This window comes from Pezoporus occidentalis, unplaced genomic scaffold (assembly GCF_034315485.1).
Source record: "Pezoporus occidentalis ecotype Australia unplaced genomic scaffold, CSIRO_AGI_Poc_V1 ctg18, whole genome shotgun sequence".
Lineage (NCBI taxonomy): Eukaryota > Metazoa > Chordata > Aves > Psittaciformes > Psittacidae > Pezoporus > Pezoporus occidentalis.
Window position 1 is genome coordinate 357,967 of NW_026913640.1, and position 20,426 is coordinate 378,392.

General features: G+C 43.2%; 2 long non-coding RNA genes across 3 annotated transcripts; both read left to right on the forward strand.

Annotated features, from left to right (window-relative positions):
• The first annotated feature begins 239 nt into the window (after nt 1-239).
• Nucleotides 240-17,131, forward strand: LOC134161808 (uncharacterized). 2 transcript variants are annotated; one of them, XR_009964099.1, is made up of 4 exons: nt 240-878; nt 7,564-7,858; nt 8,622-11,516; nt 14,543-17,131. It is a non-coding gene; the product is annotated as an uncharacterized LOC134161808 (long non-coding RNA). The 2 variants fall into 2 exon arrangements; XR_009964098.1 differs by lacking the exon at nt 14,543-17,131 and having other exon boundaries at nt 8,622-14,290.
• A 379-nt stretch (nt 17,132-17,510) lies between these two features.
• LOC134161809 (uncharacterized) lies at nt 17,511-18,530 on the forward strand. Its single transcript, XR_009964100.1, has 2 exons — nt 17,511-18,051; nt 18,149-18,530. It is a non-coding gene; the product is annotated as an uncharacterized LOC134161809 (long non-coding RNA).
• The last annotated feature ends 1,896 nt before the right edge of the window (nt 18,531-20,426 follow it).

Sequence of the window (20,426 nt, forward strand, 5' to 3'; positions counted from 1 at the left end):
ATTCTGACATGTGCCACATTTTTGCCTGGTGCTGTCAGATGTCCTGCAGGACTTCAATGAGGTTTTCCCCATTCTGTCCTGACTGCTGTGGACTAGGAATTTCACACATCACTGCATGCCATGGTTTAAGCGACTAAAACAAGCCCTTACTTTCTTAATAGCACGGACATTTATTACATACCTACCAGGCAGTTTTCCCTGCACAAGATACTGTAAAACTGCACAAGATACTGCAAAACTACACAAAACTGCAAAACAATCTTCTGTTTTCTTTAACAAAAACAGTGGGAGGTTAGAGCATGGGAACTTGCACAGGGTTTTCAATCACGACATTAGTTAACATTATTCCCTTTCAGACCTGTTTTTCTGCTCTTGTTTTCCCAATATATTTCTGTTGTGTATTTCTAAGTTGCAGCCTATGTTCTCGTTGCAGTTCTGCTGGTTATTAACATTTGTAGCTGTTGCAACTCTGAAATCGTTCAGTTGCTTTGTAACTTATGCTGGGCGGCTTTTTGGAGGTATGTAGGAAATAGCAATGTCAGCTTGCAGTGATTAATCCTGATACTGCTGAACTGAATTTTATGAAGTTTCATTATAGGTTAAGCACTATTTATTTGCTTTATGCTGCTGTGCAGTGAAAATAAAATTGTACCTTACCCCTCCCATAATAGCCCTATCACATCCAACTGCACTTCTGAGAAGCACACCAATCATCCCCTGGGGACTTTCCCTCCTGCACGCTTTTCCAGTGGCACCAGCAGCAGTGGAACATGGAGCTCTTCTGCCTTCAGCTTTCAGGTCTCATCCCTTCTTGTGAGCACTGAGGAACGTACCCAAACCTGCTGCAGGAGGTCAGTGGCATTCCATATACCCTCACAGTAAATATTAATATGCCTGTTAGTTTTGTGGATTGCTGCTTTATTAAAACTGAAGGAGATGAAAACACAGCTTTGGCTGTGGTTCCCCATGGTTTCAGTAAGAACTTTGGCAGATATCTCAATAGAAAAATGCTGCCTTTGTACAGTATGCTGATGTGGGAATATGCCTTTCCCTCCACTGAAACTGCAGTTTTGCTATACAAAATTTCAGTGACTTGGCTATAGAAATATGAGTGTTACTATTCTAAATTTGACCCTCCTCAGATTACATCCTGGGCTATGCACCATGGACAACATTTTCACTTTTTTAGCTCTTCCTGCGCTCAGGTTTGGGCTTGATTTATCATGATAAACTGGAACTATGCAATTACTTCATGAAGTAAATTAGGTTTTTGTTACAATGCGGTACAATTACAGCATGACTGACTCTCTGATTTTGTAAACAATCTTTTTTTAATTTGGGCTTTAATAAAGTGTCAATTTTTAATAAACGAGCCAATGATATATGCTGCACCTGCTTTGTAGCTGTTTATCATATAGCCTTCAGCTGCTCTCATATGAATAAACCAATTGCAGCTTAATTAGATTTGTCCGTATTTTGTGCATTTTGGTTCTGATACCCATTTTGCACTAGAATATAAATACCATTTATTATCATGGTTATCAAGCTTCACAGTTGCAAACTCTAATAACTTCGAAACGGGTAAAATATTGCTTTCAATTGCACACAATGAAGTGTCAATGAAATATTTACAATATTTACTATATTTAATTTTCCATTTATTTATTCTTGAAGATGAGGAGCTTGGCCTTGCATTTATCAAAACAAAAGGCATGAACTTGCACAGGCTCCTAGGTCACTGAATTCTGTCGTTCCCATTGCTGGCAATCATACCACATAATCTTGTTCATATATTTGTCAAGCTGTATTTTGAAACCATTTAAGCAGTTTTCCTCTGACAAGTACAATGGGAAATTTATTCCAAAATCTCACTCTTTGGGTGGTTAGACACTTCTAAGTTACAGACCACCTTGTGTTCTGGAGCTCACAGATGTCAGAGGTCACAGTTCACTTCCAACAAATACTCTGGAAGCAGAAAGTTTTGCCTGTCACACTTAGCTAACACAGGAGTTGCATAGAAATAAATTGTATGGTGACAGACTACTGTTCATTATCAGAAGATATCTTAGGACCACAGGCTAATTCAGGTGTGGAACTTGGCATTTGTCATAAAGTTCCTGCTGTCCATTCTTCCAGCCTGTCTCAAACCCTCTGAATGGCATTCCTGCCCCTCAGTACATTGACTGGTGCCCCCCAGCTTGGTGTCATCTGCAAACTTGATGAGAGCACACTTCTCCAGCCCTTCTGGGTCATTGATAAAGCCATTGAACAGGACAGGTTCCAGGATAGATCTGCGATACCCTGCTCACTACAGGCACCCCGGCAGGGGCTGGCCAGGAGCCATGATCCTCTGAGCCTCTGCCAGGCTTTTACCCATCTCTTTGCCTACCCATCCAGGCCATAAAGTCCCAGCCTGAGCACAAAAAACCCATAGGAGCCTGTGCAAAAAGCCTACTGTTGTAGGTGTCTGCTACAGACCACCGGATCAGGGTGAGGAAGTTGACGAGGCCTTCTACAGGCAGCTGAGAGCGGCCTCACAGTCACAGGCCGTGGTCATCGTGGGGGATTTTAACTTCCCTGATGTTTGCTGGAAGGGCCACTCGGCAACCCAGCCGCAGTCCAGGAGGTTCCTCCAGTGTATGGATGATAACTTCCTCCTGCAAATGGTGGATGAGCCGACCAGGAGAGGAGCGCTGCTGGATCTCATCCTCACTAACAAGGAGGGTCTGGTCAAAGCAGTAAGGGTTGAGGGCTGCCTTGGTTGCAGCAACCACGAGATGGTGAAGTTCAGGATCTTGTGTGGTAGGACTAGTAGAATACCAAGTAGAATTGCAACCCTGGACTTTAGCAGGGCAAACTTTGGCCTTTTCAAGCAATTGCTAGGGGAAATCCCACGGGCAAGGCTGCTTGAAGGTAAAGGGGCCCAAGATAGTTGGTTGATATTCAAGGACTGCTTTTTCCGTGCTCAAGATCAGAGCATCCCGACACGTAGGAAGTCAAGGAAGAGGGCCAAGAGACCTGTGTGGCTAAATAGGGAATTGCTGGGTATGCTCAAGTGGAAGAGGAGAGTTTACAGGTCATGGAAGGAGGGGCTGGCCACTTGGGAGGAATATAAGGCTGCTGCTAGAGGATGTAGGAAGGCAGCTAGGAGGACTAAGGCATCCTTAGAATTAAACCTGGCAAGAAGGGTCAAGGACAGCAGAAAGAGCTTTTTCAAATATATGGCAGACAAAACTAACACCAGAGGCAATGTAGGCCCACTGATGAACGGGATGGGTGCCCTGGTGACAGAAGATGCAGAGATGGCAGAGTTACTGAATGCCTTCTTTGTCTCTGTCTACTCTGCTGCAGGCAGTCCTGAAGAGCTCTGTACCCCTGAGACCTTAGATGAAGTCAGGTCGACGGAGCGATTTGCCTTAGTCGATGAGGAATGGATTAGAGATCAGTTGAGCAATCTGGACATCCATAAATCCATGGGTCCAGATGGGATGCACCCGCGGGTGCTGAGGGAACTGGCGGAAGTCATTGCTAGACCACTCTCCATCATCTTTACCAAGTCTTGGGAGACGGGAGAGGTGCCTGAGGACTGGAGGAAAGCGAATGTCACTCCAGTCTTCAAAAAGGGCAAGAAGGAGGACCCGGGTAACTATAGACCGGTCAGCCTCACCTCCATCCCTGGGAAAATGATGGAACACCTTGTCCTTGGTGCCATCTTAAGGCATATCAAGGATAAGAGGGTTATGAGGGGCAGTCAACATGGCTTCACCAGGGGGAAATCATGTTTGACCAATCTCTTAGCCTTTTATGAGGAAATAACACGGTGCATGGATGATGGCAGAGCGGTGGATGTGGTCTACCTTGACTTCAGCAAAGCATTTGACACAGTCTCCCACAGCATCCTCACGGCTAAATTGAGGAAGTGTGGACTGGATGATCAGGTAGTGAGGTGGACTGCGAACTGGCTGAAGGAGAGAAGCCAGAGAGTTGTAGTCTATGGGGCGGAGTCTAGTTGGAGGCCTGTAACTAGTGGAGTGCCTCAAGGGTCAGTACTGGTACCGGTATTATTTAATATATTCATCAATGACTTAGATGAGGGAATTGAGTGTACTATCAGCAAGTTTGCTGATGACACTAAGCTGGGAGGAGTGGGTGACACGCCAGAAGGCTGTGCTGCCATCCAGTGAGACCTGGACAGGCTGGAGAGTTGGGCAGGGAATAACTGGATGAAATATAACAAGGGAAAGTGTAGAGTCCTGCATCTGGGCAGGAACAACCCCAGGTTCCAGTATAGGTTGGGAAACGACCTGTTAGAGAGCAGTGTAGGGGAGAGGGACCTGGGGGTCCTAGTGGACGACAGGATGACCATGAGCCAACACTGTGCCCTTGTGGCTAAGAAGGCCAATGGCATCCTGGGGTGTATTAGAAGGGCGGTGGTTAGTAGGTCGAGAGAGGTCCTCCTTCCCCTCTACTCTGCCCTGGTGAGACCCCATCTGGAATATTGTGTCCAGTTCTGGGCCCCTCAGTTCAAGAAGGACAGGGAGCTGCTGGAGAGAGTCCAGCACAGGGCAACTAAGATGATTAAGGGAGTGGAGCATCTCCCTTATGAGGAAAGACTGAGGGAGCTGGGTCTCTATAGTTTGGAGAAGAGGAGACTGAGGGGTGACCTTATTAGTGTATATAAATATATAAAGGGGGAGTGTCACGAGGATGGAGCCAGGCTCTACTCAGTGGCAAACAATGATAGGACAAGGGGTAATGGGTACAAACTGGAACACAAGAGGTTCCACTTAAACTTGAGAAGAAACTTCTTCTCAGTGAGGGTGACGGAACACTGGAACAGGCTGCCCAGGGAGGTTGTGGAGTCTCCTTCCCTGGAGTCATTCAAAACCCGCCTGGACACATTCCTGTGTAACATTATCTAGGTGTTCCTGCTCGGCAGGGGGATTGGACTAGATGATCTTTTGAGGTCCCTTCCAATCTCTAGCATACTGTGATACTGTGATACAATCACAAGGACAACCACTGCTCTTCCCACAGTCACAAATCCAGTCATTTTACCATGGAAAACCAACGGGTGGGTCAGGCATAGTTTGTTCTTGATAAATGTGTGCTAACTGCTAGCAGTCACTGAAATGATATCTAGCTATATGCAACTACCAGTGGAAATAAGGTGTTGGGATACTTACTGATGCCTTTGTGTGGCTAATGTTTGCTTAGCATGGCTAAATACAGAAAAAAAAACAAAAAAGCAGTCAACAACAAATCTAGAAATACAAAGAGTAGCAAAAAAAACCTGAGCACTGGAAGTCGGAAATTTACTTCAGACATAAATTTGACTGAGGCAAGTCAAGGTCAAAGAATTTGATGCAGTATCTTATTTACATAAATTTGGTCTTGGGAATGACTTCAGGAGAACACATGTTGAAATTCTCCCACCCAAACCCCAGAGAGCTGGAGACTTTCTTTGCCTGTGTAGCACCGTGTACAGTGCCAAGACTCTTGGCCTGAGCGTTAACACAGTATTTATTGAGAGGGAAAATGCAAATACTACCATTCAAGCATTAAGTCAGGGAGAAGCTTTTCTGCATAAATATGAGGCTTGTGAAGGCCCTGTCTGGAGTTTGAGAGGGCATTATGCTCTTTCTGTAAAATAAAAACCAAAAAAAAAACAAAAGTCATTACTTTCCAAGACCTACATGTTAACAAATTAGTCAGATTTTCATTGCCTGCTGTAGAGTTTGCTCCCTCCCCAAAATGCAAATATGTGTATATGAAAAAAAAAACTTTAAAAATGTTTTGAAATGAGATTTAGATAGCTCCTGAGGTGATTTAACCTCTTTATTTCTTTTTTACTTGATAGAAAATTCAGAAATCAGTTGCAACTGCAATTTATCTGTCATTCTAGAGTTTCAAATAGTCTACGAAAAATGTCAAACTGAACGGCATGACAAATAATCTGTACATGAACATAAGCATTAATTCTACTCTACATACTTAACCTTTCAGAGAGACAATGGTGAAATTAGATATGTCTTTTTTTAGAAGTGACATTTTAGTGTAATCCCTTAAGCAGACGGGATTTTAAATATATGCTTTCGAGTATTAAGTGTTTTAATTATTATTATTTAAATAATGAGGGATCAGAGAAAATGACATTTTGGAAAAAGTTTTAAGTTCAGTTCTCTTAGTGGTAAGAAGGATGGTTAATAGATGACATATAAATAGGTGACCATGTTTCATGTTCCTCACCAAGAAACAGAATGTTCATTGAAATTTATGTAGATATTTTAGCCAAGTAAAGACAGACTCTGGCTCTTTTCATGGACAATTTTACGACCTTTTAGTCTGCTAGCAGTATTTGCTAAGAACATCAGTATGTTAGGGGTATTCTATGTGTCCTGGGTTCAGCAGTAGCAGTCATGTTTTTCCTTTGTGTTAACTGGTGCAGTGCTGTGTTTTGACTTCCAGCCTGAGAACAGTGTTGGTGAAGCCGATGTTTTCGGTTGTTGCTAAGTGATGTTTACCCTGACCAAGGACTCTGTGAGGCTCATGCTCTGCCAGGGAGGAGGGGAAGCTGTGAGGAAGCAGAGACGGGGCGCCTGACCCGGGCTAGCCGGGAAGGTATTCCATACCACAGCACGTCATGGCTGGGGTGGGGGGTGACTGGGAGTTACCCGGAAGGACAGGGGCTTCCGGGTGGAACTCGTTTTCTTGGCCGGTGGTATCGTATTCTCTTCCCTTGTTATTTTCCCTTATCATTGTTTTAGCTGATAGTAGCGGTGGTGATTTGTGTTGTACATTGGTTGCTGGACTGTTCTTGTCTCAACCCGTAGGAGTTGCACTCTCTCGATCCTCCTCCCCGTTCCTCCGGGAGTGGGGAAGGGGAGAGCCCCGGTGCGGGGGTGGGGGAGACGGACACGGACCTCGATTGTTGTCAGCTCGGCACCACTCACTGGGAGTGAGTGAACAAGTTACCTGACGGGGTTTAAACCATGACACTATGTTATGCCACGTATATTAAATTAAGCTATCACAAGGAAAACTATAATCAGAATGGAACATGTGACACAGCTTCATTATCTACATCACCAGGGCCCAGCTTATTGTTGCCTGCTTTCCTGAGTACCTAAGAGTGAATGAACTATGCAATCTATATGTTACACTGCTTTAAGCATCCTCCATCACATAGGGATATCTTGTGGTCCTCAACAGGCACTATGGACCATACTGAGCATCACTAGAAGTATGATCATATCTGAACATGCCTCATGCATGACTGTCACCCCAGTGGTTATGAAACAGTTTGGCTTGTCAGAGTGGGAATGGTAGAGCAATGATAGAGCACAGAAAAGCTGCCTCTTACCTGAAGCCAAAAGCAAATACAGCTCTACATCAGCAGACAGAAAGCTTTTGCCTCACACCATCCATAGAGATGGGAGGAAAGTTTGCTGTCACCATGGAAAGCAGCTGTTAGTCCCTGTCTGCAGCAAGACTTAGAAGCCCAAGGAGTGAGTCTGTGAATCTGTAACCACTCAGGTAACTTTCCAGATATTTTTCTTACAGGACACGCATGGAAGCCACTGCCTGAGTTCCCAAGAGAACATATTAAAGATAAAGAGTGACCCCATCTTTCTAGTCCATCTCAGATGCAGTTCCACCTGGGTCAGAAGGAAATGCTCATGTACAGCTCCTGCAGTACAGGTCCTGTGAGACCCCTGCACCAAGCAAGTTTCAGCTCCACCATCAGAGGTAAAGACAATGGCAACAACCAAGGTGATCCATGTGCTTTTGAAAACTGCATGCAGCCCTCCTGCATACGTAAATGTCTTCATCCTTTCTTGATTCTCAGGAGCTAAAGGTAGTTTTGACTTTCTTCACACCAGCCAGCAAAATCAATATTGAAGTACACTTAATAAAGAAAGGTTGTTGGGCTGCGCAGAGGGTCACTTTGCAAAGAACTTTTGCTCCAGCCTGTCACCAAAGAACTGAATGCTTCATCAAGTAATGGACAGCAGCTTCCTACAGAGGACTCCTGCACGGGTGGTTTTGTGCAAACTCCTCTGCCCCTCAGCCCAATGGTTTTATTCTGTTCCCTAAACCTCTGCCAGATGTGACCACTTTTCAAAACCTTGGGCTTTTGAAAGCATGGTATTTGCTAAAGAGAAAGCAAATATTTCATGTGAGTACTTTGTTTTCTGTTAAGGATTCCAATCATTTCAATGGGCTTGGACCAAACGCAATGACCCTGATCCAAAAACTATAGGAGCCAATGGCAAGTAATCCACTGGCTTAACTTAGGCACAGAAACAATGGGCAAAATGCCATAACTATTTTATATCTGGCTTTGTATTATGTTCTGGTAAACTGTCTATCTTATTTTTTCCTGTGAACAAAATACACACACATGCACAAAATACATTTTGCAAGCACAAAAATCCCTATATCTTTCTTGGCTTTGTACTCATCTAAATGTTCCTTGTCATCTGAGAATTAACTGAAACAAGATACTACAAATACAAAATCTATACGGCACTTAATACCGTCAATTAGTGTTTATTTAGGAGTTATGTCTTCAAAGATCAGAAACTTAAAAAAAAAAAAGTTTTGCATTTATTTTACAGGCAAACAAGCTGCTGGATCTGGATAGTAAAACACCTATTTTTTGAAGCAAGCCAGCTCTGTGTCCTTATCTTGCCTGTTCCAGAGGAAGGAAACTGAAAGTGGATTAACTAACATAATGAATGTTTCAAAGGATATAAAGTAAAATCTGTTATATGATGTAAAGCTGCGTTTCTTAGCTGATATTGCTAGGCCAGGTGGGTCCGAAGAGACTCTTTCTACTGCCAGATGGAATGGAAAAAGAACAGAAAGTAGAAATGTAGCCTTATACTGGGGGTTTACAATGGACTCCACTACAGGGTGGTAGCAGATGCTCCACACCTATGATTCAGTGTGGTTTGGTAACTCTTCATGGGTTATTCTCCTGCATCTTATTTATCTAAAAATATCAGTAAACTTCCTGTTTGTACAGCACATAGGGGACATATTTCCCAGTGTATCAGCAGAGCCCCTGGGTCCTCTCCTAAAGTGAAATAACTCCACTTTATATAGGAAGAAAAAGGGTTAGTAAAGGGTTTTCTTTTATTGAATTGTAGTATCATTTGGTAGGGAAATAGATAAGGGAAATCTCAGTTAAAACACAAGCTACAATTAGGACAATACATTTGAAATGATGAAATACTTCTTGCCTGGAGCTCAGAAGCCATATTAAGAATTGAAGTGTGAGATATTTGTTTTTAGTAGCTGTCAACATGTAATTTGTTTTCTTTACTTCTGGGATTAATACCTAATTATGGTGCACACATGAATTAAGAAGATTGAGTGCATTACTACACATATCTCTCTGGCTAAAATCAGAACTCCTTTCCACAGAATCTGTTTCACCGTGCTCTTCCATGTTGACTTCAGCAACTCTGTGCACCTTACAGCCACCACAGGAAGTCCCTGACCTTGTCTCTTTTCAAAAGCCTGTTGTGTGAGAGATATCTGCTGCTGTTCTCCATATCACACTTTCCAACTCTTTGCTACAACTTGCTGCTGCAGAGTACAGCTGTCACTTCTGGAAGTTTTCAAGCTGTTTCTTATTAACTGATTAGAGTACTCATTTCAGGAGAATCTGTTACGAAAAGATACCACAGTACACCACAGCAAATTGTTTCATTTCCAAGTTTGTTGTTACATCTTACTCACTTGCAGATCATTCAACAATGTTAATGTGGTAGTTAGCCATCACTAATTTTCTTTTCCAGGTCCTGGAGGCAACTGTACCAGAAGTTATACCACAGGCGACAGACCTGTCTGTGGTAAGAGGGAAGAAGTTGACTTTTTACAAGTAGCATGTAGAAAATAAAGACAGCCATGCCCAGATATACAGTGACATTTCAAAGAGGACCTAAATGTTTAGAACTGCAATGAAATATTAAGAAACCTGCATTTGTTGTCAATGTGTGTAGAAGTGGAATTCATCTCTGAAGAGTGACTCTGGATTCATCATGAACTGGTGAGCTGTTTCAACGCCTCTCAGTCTTTAGGTTGTTCCACCTGCACATACTGCCAACATCAAGGAATGTGAATTATAGGGCAGGTTTTGGGGCCAGTCTGTCTCTCAAGTGGAATCTGAAAGAGATTTTAGCTAGTTGTGTCAGATCACTGAAGCACACCTGATTTTGTGTGACCTGCAGTCTGCAATGTAGCTATGCTTAACTTGCAGGTATCAAAAAAGCAGTCAGAGAAACCTAACAGATGACTACATAGAAACTGCTGAAAAATTATAGGGATCTGCAAATAAAATAAGTTGAAAACTTGTTTTTAAGCAATATTGATAACACATTTGAATGAAAATAATTAGTATTGAATAATTGATAACTGCATCAGAAGGCTCATGTACGTAAGTAAAAGATTGCTGCTGCTTGTTTTTTCAGCAACTTCTGTTCCAGGCAATGGAGCTGGTTTTGTCTCCAGCTTATGCAATGTTAGCAAAATTGAGGTCTAATTAAGTCTCATTAAGCCTCACAATTCTCCCTTTTTCCCTCCCCCCTCTAATTTTACTCTTATAAGATATTGATCTTCTTGGTGTAAGCCATCACATTCACTGGTGCAAATGCTCTCACTCCATACAGAGACATTTCAGGACTGTATTTTTGAAATAGGCAATTTCTTTTCACAAAAGACTCAGCAGTCTAGTTTTTATGCAGTTCCCTTTGGGAGCCACAGTAAAACTTCTGTGAATGCTGCACTCAGTGCAGGGTACTTCACTGGCCTTCATAATTAGGAAACATTGCTGCCTGAGCCTTGTTCAGACAGATGATTTCAACAGCCAAGTGAATGTACTTAGCAGCAAAGCACGCTGTTCCTTTTTCATTGCCTCTAAGACAGGAGAACTATTCAGAGCTGCCTGAGCACAATTATTAAATGTTCTGAGCTGCTTGGAGCCATTTCAGTCAATCTGAACATTTATTTCCTGTCATAGCAATGCAGAGTGAAGGCACTGACAGTCCTTAAATGCATTGCTCAGGGTATACAACAATTCATAACCTAGCTTCTGGGCCAGGTGGTTTTAAGATGTCCAGTGGTTTAGGTAGCACAGGTATTGCTTCCTTGTGATCACCTTGTGATGATGCTTTAACTAGCTGTAACACTGTGGCTGGGGACAGATGTCCGGAACAGTGGTAAATAGAGATTTTTTTTTTCTCCTTTACATCATGGGCTTGAAGAGAGGCCAAGTACCTGGCACCTGATGACTGCAGACTGTTGAACCATGGCACATATGAGATGAGCATTTAAAAAGACGTGATTGAGAACTTTTCTGTACAACTTGGACAGCATTTCTGACAATGCCAACAGCTAAGCCATTAAGGCAATGGACTTGGACCCTGAATGCCATTCTAACTTCCCTGAGTATCACCCGATCTTCAGGATAATGCAAAAAGAGATCTTCCTCCAAATACGGAAATATTGTTTTCCATATCAATACTATTTTTTTCCCAGTCTGCTTACCTCTAGCTTTGCATCTGTTTACCCCTCACCAACCTCATTACTAATTCAATCATCTGAATCCCCACCAGCATCTACAGCCACCTATGTTTTCTTCATGAGTTAAAAAAGGAAAAAGAAACCCGTTTATATTGCTCATTATGTTCCATGAAGTTAATCTTATTTGCATAAAAAAGGTTTCCCCAGAAAATCAAATGAGGCTGACAGATGTCCTAAAGATTCTTTTTGTGCCTCAGAGGAATACATTGTAGAAACTGTTTACTGTATCCTGAGTAATGGGGTCTGTGATAAGCAATTTGTTTTGTATGAAAACAATGTCACCTCAAGCAGCTGAAGGATATCATATGACTTTCCCACACTGTCAGTGTTCCATTTTATCTCTTGGCTTCTTAGCACCTGCTGTATTGAAAATTAATACAAGGGAAAGAGAAAATTGCTGAAAACATGTTAAACATGCTACTGCATTTCAAGGATGTCGTGGTTAACTTTGCCAATATTAAAACCAGAATCTAGTAGAAACCTGCACTTTGTGTGCAGTATATTAGAGCTGGCTTCAGGATGATGGGTCCCATAGAATTATTACCCCTTAGGTCTGCAGATGTTTCTTTTCTGGGACCTGACAGAACTTGAGGTTTAAGGAGGCTTTGGATTACATAGGCTTTGTCTTGTGAGTCATGCCTAATGGAAAAAAGTTAAGGAATTCTCAAATGTCATCTGAAATCAGGACTAACCATCCAAAAATCTCTGTAACACTGGGAGACTCCATAGCTTTGTTTGTTTTGTTGATCAATTGCCTGTGAAGAAGGGGCATCTTAAAATAGCTGAACATGATGAAGGGACACACTGGGGAGCTTTAGCAATGGAGGAGGAACCTGAGGGAGGCAAGAAGAAAATTGAACTGCCTTCCACAGTGTTACTGCTGGTGACAAAGTGCCCACTTATTCAGCACAATGACAACATTTTTGTTCTCAGTGTGAAAGGGCTGAACTTAAAGGGAAGCAACCAGATTTCTCATAAGAATATATATTATACACTCAGTTATACTAAATTACAGACACTAAATGAACAATACTAAGACATCCCTGAATAGTGAATCATGGCCTCGGGTACGTGCACTCTGGGAAGTGAGATAATGTAGCCTGGAGAAATCACCATTCAGATACTTATTTGTTGTTTGGCATTGCAAGAGGACCAGAGCATGCAAATTCAAAGTGAGCCAGGCTGATACAACCCACAGCAGTATCAGGATCTACACACCACTAGCCAGGCATAGCCAGGGCAGTGTACACAAATGTGAGACCATGGATGGCTGAAGCTACAGACACAGGCTGATTTGGGGCTGGTTTTGTTCCCAGGGTAGCCAGGCATACCCAGCAGGTGCTGTCTCCCATGTGGTGAGCACAATGCCAGCCTCTCTTGCCATGAGGAAAGCTTCACAACAGCATGTGTCACCAGAGCCACCCAGCTCCTGCCCTATTCTCTTCCAGGGTGTGGGACTGTAGTGGGTTTGGTGCAGATGGGTGCTGGGGAGTGGCATCCATCTTACTGTTTTCCTTCTGTCTCACTTAGCCCAGGCACTTCATACTGAAAGCAGGTCTGCTGGAGCTCTGGAGATGCCCTATGCCATTAAACATATAAAAGAGGATGTGTAGCAAGGCACCCCACTTTGCAGTCATTGCTGAGCAGCTGTTAGCATTGCTACACTGTGGGACTGTGCAAAAGCTACCCATCAAGAGATGCAAAGGAGCCTGCTGAATATACGTCTGTGTATGCATCTTCTAGAAAACTGGAAGTTATAGAAGCTTGAGCATCTTTCCTGGTGCTTATGTCACCATATATGGCATCTTTCCATTGGAAGTTCTCAGTGGACTTTGCAAAGGTGGTTAATGGGTCTCCTCATTTGGGAGCTATGAAGTCTTGCTGAGAGCTGTCTGTGCAAGTCAAAGACAGAACCAGGCATGTGACCCAGGTTTCTGTCTCAAACTATTCACTTCTCATGAAGCACCACTGCCTTCTGGTAGGGACTTCTTCTACTGCATCATTCAGGATTTATGAAAGTGATGTAACCAACAGTTTCCAAAGTTTTCCTTCTATAACAATGTTCCTCTGAGCAGGGAAATTTCCTTCCAGGTGATGTCTGACTTGACATGGGTTCTCTGCCAGGATGCGGTTGCTATGACAGCTGCTCCTAGTTCTGCAAATCCTCATCCTGCCAATCCTCCACAAACACAACTCTTGCATATCCTGTATTCTCTGGTAAATCAAAATATGTTTCTGGTTTTAGTCCTTTAATCTTCTCATTTCTGTGTCTCCTTTTGTTTGGAATCAGTGATGTTAAAGCAGCCTTGTGCTGCCAATATTTTAACAACAGGTTTTCAATAAAAATAACCCCACCTCAGTCTATGACAGATTTGGAGTGCTGTATTGCTTGGGCTACTGAGAAGGGAGACTGGGGAATCTACTTTTGTAGCTAGCCTTTCAAATAAAAACTCTTTCACATAAAACCCAGGAAGTTAACATTACTTGGCAAATAAATGCAGCTTAAGTGCTCTTAAGTGAAAGTAGTCACAATAAACCTTCCTCCTAAAAAATCTGCTGGGTAATTTTCCAATGATGTGAGCTGGGGTGCTGGATGGGCTGGGAAAGTGCATGTGTGTGCAGGAGTGGCCACTTAAAGGTTTTGAGAAAACTTATTTTAGCAAATGTTATAGCCCACAGGGATATATATTCTTTCACTGTCCCCGATGCCATTTTGAAGCACACACATAACGCTCACATAGGCATTATCTCTGTTAAAATTCTTGTCAGATCTAGTTCTAGCATCTCCACTCTGTTAAACGAATTAAACTCAGATTCCCCTTGCCCCCTGACTTATCTGCATTGATCTGCATGTTAATAACTTCTCTAAGTTTGTTCTGCCTTCTTCTTGATTTGGTCTCCACAGTCTCCATGGTAATTCTGAGTTCCTTGCCCTCAACTCACAGAAAAGGGAGGAAATCGATGCAAGGTGGATTCAGGGGAGTAGAGAGTCCATCCCAGTGACTCTGGTGACTTTGCTTTCACTACTGTTGGGCAAAGCCATGCTGGACAAAGCTGACTATCTCCTTGGATGCCCACCAGGGTGCAATGGACAATGCTCCACTCATCCTCCCTTTCCAGATCCCTTGTTTTGGATACCTGACTCAGGTACCTTCCTTGCTGATTGATGTTTTGCTCATTCGTGAACTTTCATGGCCACCCCAGTTCTGCAACTCTCCTGTTTTCATTCTCAGGACAGGTTAGCTTTCAGGATAAATATCACCCTATCTTTACTGAGAAAGTCAGCTGAGATAATGGCCAACAGTAGGAGCAGCCATTCACCCACTTCTATCCCTTTCAGAAGTTTTAAGACAAATCTGGCTCCTTTAAACCAACAGCTTGCCCTGCCAGGAACCAGAGTCAGCTGCTCAAGGATCTTTCTCCCTAACTGCTGGCAACTTGGGTGGATGGCCTAAGTCTTTGAAAGAAAAACAAAAATCTCTTCCATGACTCTCTCTTTTGGAGTCCGACTTTCTCATTGTATCTCAGTGAGCAAAGCTCCTTTTAGGAAGAATCTTTCCATTGCCAAGGAGGAGAGGGATGGCTGCCCCCCCTATCTCCCAGCAAGTTCTGTGAGCAACACACAGCTTCTGGTCCATCAAATCTGGTCCCTTGCATCTCTGCACACTGCTACATCAGCTTGGGGCACGACTTCAGGGTGTGCATGTGTGGGGGAAAGTGACTGCTGCTGTCATAGAGTTTTAACTGAGTTTTCTCAACTTCCTGGTTGACTGCCAAAGACCATGAGGCTTAATTTCCCACCTTTGAGTTCTGTCCCTCTCAGGATCTTCCCATCTGGTGCATTTCATCTTGCCCAGGTAAAGCTATGCTTGCCAGCCTTCCCCTTCCAAAATACTGCAGTGTTTGTTTTATTTTTCCAGATTGTGCTGGCTCTGAATCCATGTACTGTGACTACTGACTCAAGGTCCTGCTGGTCACCTCTATTTGATTCCAAAGTTTCAGGATCTTCTGCTCTTTGCAGTTCTGCACAGACACTTTTGCCTCATAATACTTAGCAATCTGTTAATGTGGCCACTGTAGAGATCTGCTTTTATATTTAGTAACATCACTCATCAGTGCAGGATTTTTTCAGTAAAGGAAGTCTAAAAAAAAGCTCCTCAGCTGTTCCTGTGTGTTTTCTCTGCACAAACTTCAGAGAAAAATATTCTACTGAGGTTTCATAAGCAAGCAAACTGAATTATGTGATATTTTTTTTTCATTTTGATTTTGCATACATTTCCCAAACTCTCAGGTTAAAAAGTATCTGACACATACTCTGGTAAGTTATTTGCTGTGTGCTTTTAAATGAGCTCTGGATTTTGCATACTAGACCTGAGAACTTAAACAGAGGACAGAGTGGAATTAGCTCTATCCTGAGGCCCCTTTGCAAGATGCAAAAGAAAGCCAAGTCTCACTGTAGCTTTACAGTGAAGTAAACCAGCATTGTCTTCATATCTTCCTGGCAGTTCTCTACACCTGTAAAAGGCCAAGATAATTGATAGAACTTTAGCGGATCAGCTGTATCAGACTAGCCTAAAATAGAGATGCTTTGACAAGCCTCATGTGGTTACAACCCAGTGATATCCCAGTTTAAGGCAAGCACAGCTCCAGCTTTCACTTCCAAGCCTCTTCACTGTCTTGGTGAGCAGTAGGTGCCAAACCTGTCAAGCCCAGCAGCTGTTATGGATGACAACTTGCTCCACATGCATAGCACCCACAGGAAACCTTGCAATCCCCTTATCTGTTTCCCACCAGAGGATCAAAGTCCTTTGAATAAAACAAAAGCCCCAGATTAAAACCCCTTCCCTTGGAAGGTTGCCATCCCCCATTCTGCTCTCCTATTCCTCTTTCACCTTCAGGCTAGCCTTTTTGCGTATGGTCTTTGTTTAGCCCCTATCTCCCAGCCCTGCATGCAGCTGGTGAGGCTTAGCAGCCACCTGGGCCAAACCTGACCCCACCAATTCCCCTGCCTGCTCCATGGCCACTGCATTAAGTCCAAACCCCAGTGTTGACTTTGCTCCCTCTGTGTGGGGCAGGATGGTGGGCACATGCTCTTCTTGCCTTGTTGCCCTCCTGCCTCTCTCTCAATACCCCTTGGGTACTCATCTATTGACTGAACCTAAACACAGATTGAATGCAGCAGGCACCAGAGCTTTTGGTAATTGCACCCCAAGGCTATCAAATTCTCTGACAGCAAATCACCCTGCCAAATGCAGGCTGCAACATTTCTCCCTGCTGAAGCATGTCAGGCAGTGCAATTGGTGTTTGTGCCCTTTGGAGCTGACAGCACTGTGTCAACTCAGGAGGGGGAAAGCTGTTTTATGAAGACGTCTGCTGCCTTTTCAGCTGCCAGCAAATACAAGGATTAGATTCTTTGCCCTTCCATCCATCCACTGGCAGCTCTTTCTCAGATCATGCTTTTGCTCAGAACTCACTGCAATTCAGGTGTCACTGGCAACTATTTCCCATGTCTGCTCCAGCCAGGTTTCAAACAGAGCAAAACTTCCATGGAGTTCTTGCTTCTGGTGGCTGGCTCCCAAGCGAAGACAAGTCTTTCTGATCATCCCTCAGCTGATATGTTTAATTAAATCTGTTTGAACATTGCTGATCATGTTTCTTTGCTTCTGGGGCTGGTAAGGATCAGAGCCAATGTACCATCTTCGTGAAGACGGAATGCTAAGCCTGTAAGTGTGATCCAGATTACCAACAACAGATTCATAGGTTGTTTCCTGAATATTTCCTGTGTCATTGGTTGAGGTGAGTGCTCCCAGGTCAGCAGAGTTTCATTGTCAGATTGGGTCTCACAGTATTTTTACCTGTCAGAAACTGTTTGAACACCCAGGAGGAAAAGCTACTGGAAGATGCCTGGCGAGGAAGTGAGATGCAGACCTGAAAAGAGCATGGGGATGTAGCTATGAAGGAAAACAGCTTTTGGTGTCTGATCTGGGAATAGTGTCCAGGGGACTGAAAAAAGAAACACCTTTAAAAATGGCTGAAGTGGGGACTGTCATTCCTCAAAGGAATTCCTAAAAGCCCCTAAAGGGCTTTTCCTTTCTTAGGACACAGGCAGTATTTTAGACAATAACAACATTGCCAAGACCTCACAATGAAACCAGAAGGATGTGACAGTGATGTTTTTCAAACATTTCCGATATACCAGCTGGACACTGGTCTGTGCTCTAAATATTTTCTCTGCCTTGGGAAACGTATCTCTGTCCTCAGCTTCAGCATGAATTTGCTGAAGCTTTGTGAGGAGCATATTGTTAAGAAAACCCCTATGGATGATTCTTGCCATTTCTTAATTTTTTATTTCCTTTCTGTCCCTGGTCACCCAAGAAAGCAGCAACAGCTCCTTTTGTGATCATGCATGGGTTTGTACTCGGAGAGCACCACACACTTTCCATTGTGCTTTGAAATAAGGTAAGCACAGATTTGTGTGGTCACGTGGCAACGATTGAAATCCTCCAAGCACTGAACCGTAACAAACGCTGACTGCAGATGTACTCATCCTGTGCAGGCCATTTTCCCACTGTTGCCATGTGGAAGATAAGACCCTCAGCCTATGAGGACTACTGTGACTGTATTTGACCACAGATGAGATTAAACTAGGGTATACATGGAGCCCCACCTGAGGGCCAGATGAATTGTCCCTCCTTGGAGCAGCTGGTCTGCAGTAGGGGACTCTCCCATTAGTTGGGAGGCTGCCCAAGATAACTCCTAGAGGTAGAGAGCCCTCGCCTTATTGGGTGAATGATTACACGTTCTTGGTTACCCTTTGAAAACTTAGGAATTTCTAAGCCAGCTGTTTATTAGCAATTCCACTTAACATCTTGAATTTGTAATCAATCAATGTTGACAGAGCTTTAACTGCTTTATAAAATCAATCTCATTTGAGTATAGCATTTGTCTCAATTTATAAGTTTATGTGACACCATGGCAGGGCACATCCTGCCTCTGTGTGAAGCTCTGCAGCTGCAGGTAGGATTCACCTCCATCTCTAGCCTTGGCAAGTTAGCGAGGGTCTTTCAATTTGTCTCAGGTTTTTCTGCCCTTTTGATGCACACAGAGGGGAGTGAGATCTGGGTGAAGCAGGTAACTGTAGAAAGTGCCATGGAGGCCTCTATACTAGCTTGGAGATAAAACACAGAGATTCTCATTCAGAAGCATCGTAGAGGGAGTAGAGCTTCTTTTGCCCCCCTTAGGAGCTAAATCAACACTGAAGACATTCGGATTCATAGCAGTAAGTAACCCAGAGATTCTGGACTTCAAAGAAATGGGTAGGCTGGCAAAGTCCCAGCAATTTTAATCCTTCCTCACTCTGTCTGCATGGTTAGGGATTAATCTCCATACAATAGCTTTTTCCACCTAGGAACTAGAAATGCTGTTCACCTGTCTCAGAGAAGTGTTCATGAGAATCTGGGGCTTTTATATGGCCTAGGTGTGAGGGGTTTTATATGACCTAAGACTGAGCAATACATGAAATAAAACTGGCCTTAGTATATGCTCCCATTTGAAATATTTGCATCACAGATATATTAGCACCAGATTGTTTTTTCTCTTCATGTTTTTCTTGCAATGAAGCCTGAAGGGCTGTAACACTGCCAGGGCCCTGGCCTATCCCTGAGCAAAGGAATTTGGTTGATCTATAGCCTCCCACTGGAGAATGCAACATGCTCAATGCACTGGTGTCAAAAGTTTGGCAGCAAGGTCAGAGCCAAGTGGTTTGGTTTGATTAGCTTTGGGTTTGGTCTGGTCTGACTCTCATAGAAGGAAATGGATTTCTGGGAGAAGTTCTCTATCTTAACGCTTTCAGTGAATGATTAGCGTTGAAATGGCTGCCTACACTGCAGCCTGCATGTTTGGGAGCTCCTTCCCTTCCACGTAGCTGTTCAAACCATGTCTTGAACTCATACTGGGCCCAGAAAGGCCAGGCACATTCCTCCCTTTTCTATGTATTATAACTACCTCTTCAAATGAATTCACACCCCACCTTCGAAAGGAGTGACAGCACACACTGACCACATGCCAGCCTAGACTGAGACAGCAGGACTCAGGTGCATGTGGCAGCAGTCCAAGTTGGAAGACACATCTTGATGAAAGGGGAATTCAGTCAGTACTCTTCTTTGAGTTGAGCCCTTTAGAAGATCCTTCTCCTGCTGAAATCCCAGGCTCTAATATCTTGATGTGTGCTCAGGCAGGCAGAGAAGATTTCTGTTTTTCCACCTCCGTACAAGCCTACAACAAACACAGACTTTTTAATGACTGAAAAACTTTGGGAGAAAGTGTTGCCTCACAAGCTGTCCCACATGGCCTCTGTGCAGCCACACAGCTGTGCCACATGAGGAGGCTTGCTCACACTTTATTCCTGTGATCACTTCCATAATCCTTTAATTTCTTTCCTTTGAGAAAATATCCACTGCAAAAAGGCTCCCCCTTCATGCAAACCCTAATGTTTTGCAGTAACAGTAATCTATTATGTAGATTTTATGGATCACTTATACAAATTACAGTGAAACCTCAGACCTGACTGTGGTTTAAAATAGACACAGGAATAACAATATGACAGCAACAACAATGAAAACAACAATGGCAATAATAATAATGAATTCACAAAGAATATATTCACAAAGGTTCCTTCTCTCTGCAAGTACTTGATAAAGAAAAGGTATTTTTAGCTTGCAAATTCTTTAATATAATACTGTCTTTATTCTTTATGGCTTCAGAAATATCAATAAGGTTTACAATTCCTGCAGTATTTTAAGACACAGACAAATCACATTTTCTTCTGAGCAATC